This window comes from Leptonotus elevatus, chromosome 16 (assembly GCF_054856555.1).
Source record: "Leptonotus elevatus isolate MCC_2025b chromosome 16, RoL_Lele_1.0, whole genome shotgun sequence".
NCBI classification, from domain to species: domain Eukaryota; kingdom Metazoa; phylum Chordata; class Actinopteri; order Syngnathiformes; family Syngnathidae; genus Leptonotus; species Leptonotus elevatus.
This window is the reverse complement of record NC_141254.1, coordinates 4,490,880-4,492,629: the sequence shown is the minus strand read 5'-3', so window position 1 is coordinate 4,492,629 and position 1,750 is coordinate 4,490,880. Positions and strand designations below refer to the sequence as shown.

General features: G+C 42.7%; 1 long non-coding RNA gene across 1 annotated transcript; it reads left to right on the top strand.

Moving 5' to 3' along the window:
- Nucleotides 1-1,019: 1,019 nt before the first annotated feature.
- On the top strand, nt 1,020-1,346 carry LOC147160420 (uncharacterized). Its single transcript, XR_015097392.1, has 3 exons — nt 1,020-1,071; nt 1,143-1,175; nt 1,273-1,346. It is a non-coding gene; the product is annotated as an uncharacterized LOC147160420 (long non-coding RNA).
- Nucleotides 1,347-1,750: the final 404 nt, after the last annotated feature.

Here is a 1,750-nt window from a genome sequence, read left to right as displayed (position 1 = left end):
TGAGTAGAATATATACTTGTTAAAAACTACAAGTGGTAAGAACACTAAAAATGGAGGGCGATTTTGATCGTGATACTGAATGGTTTGATCTTAATGTGCTTCCGGTTCATAGTGGCAATTTGAACTTGGACGCACAAGTTAACTCTTTGACTGCCATAAACGTTATAAGACGTTTAGCATAAACCTAGGGAAGGGCGCCGAGGACGTTAAAAGACGTCCACTATGTTTTTTTTTTTTTTTTTTGGAAACGGGTGGAGGAAAGCCTTGGGCAGCTGTGCTGAAAGTATCAAGCAGATCAAGTTAGTATAATGACTCGTTTTGGCCTCTAGATGGCAGCGATGACTCTCCTTGCACTTTGGGTGGGCCGCCCACCGTGGGCGTCAGTATAAAAGGTGAGGCGGAGCTAGAGTGGAGTGGAGAGGATAATGGAGAAAGCAAAAAGCATGGAGGAAGAGAAAGCAAAAATGACGACCGGTGGAAAGCAGCTCACGCTTGATCGGTATTTTCAAAAAGAAACAACCAGTGCTAAATTGAACGTTGATGGCAATGATGATGATGGCGACAACGAGGTTGACGCCGAAGTTGCGGCTTTGACGCGACGTCTTCGGCCACGTCTTAAAGCGACACCGGTTAGCGATGCTAACGCCGGAAAACGTGGTGCACGACCAAGCACTTCTGCAAACGCGGACGTTGATTCGGACGACGAAGAGTACCCCGAGTCCGATGGATATTCTTCGGAGGAGTGGGTACAGTCGGATCTTCGAGAAAGTGATTCGGACAGCATTTCATCCGCAGAAGACTGTGAAGGTAAGCGCAAACTTGCTATGAGATACTTTTCCGGCACGCTGCTAGCACCTCGTGTAACGTGAATGTACAATTCATAGATCGTGGATCGTGCTCACAGCGACAACCTACAGTTTCCACGACAAAGAGAGGTATAAAAAACGTGTTTTCAATACACCGCAACAACAAAAGAAAACGGTCTTTCGATATGATTGTAATTGTATATATTTCTTTCAGCTGTAGCTCGTCGGGCTCAAGGTGACGCGTCTCACAGTGAGCAGAATAAAGGTAAAAAAAAATGATTCTCCAACACAGCACGAGTAAAATATTTGATGGTAAATGTCTTCTATAATTTACAGAATGTGCATCAACCAGTGGATCCAAGAAAAAAGGTAAACATATATATTTATATATATATATATATATATATATATTGCTTCACACTGATCTAAAATAAAAATTATATGATATTGAAATGTATATTTGCAGATCCCAAAAGTTCTGGCTGGCATGAAACAGGCTGGCAGCCAAACACATTCCCGTTTACCGAAACTCCAGGACCAAGGGGTGCCGCAGCAGAGCTAAATTCAACCCTGCCAGCTGACTTCCTGCAACTATTCATCTCAGACGAACTTCTCCAGCACATTGCTGATCAAACAAATTTATATGCACGTCAATCCATGCAGAAGCAGACTGAAAGTCTGCCACACTGCAGGAGTCGTGCTTGGAAGCCAGTGTCTGTATCAGAATTGAAAAAATTTTTTGCACTCCAATTTCTAACTGGGTATATAAAAAAGCCCAGTATAGAAATGTATTGGACTCAGGATGAAATTGAAACCACACCATTTTTTAGTCGCGCGATGCCTCGAAACCGCTTCCAGCTTATCTTGAGTTTCCTACATTTTAACAATAATGAGAGACACAGTTCAGACGACAAATTATTTAAAATCCGTCCTGTGTTCAACCA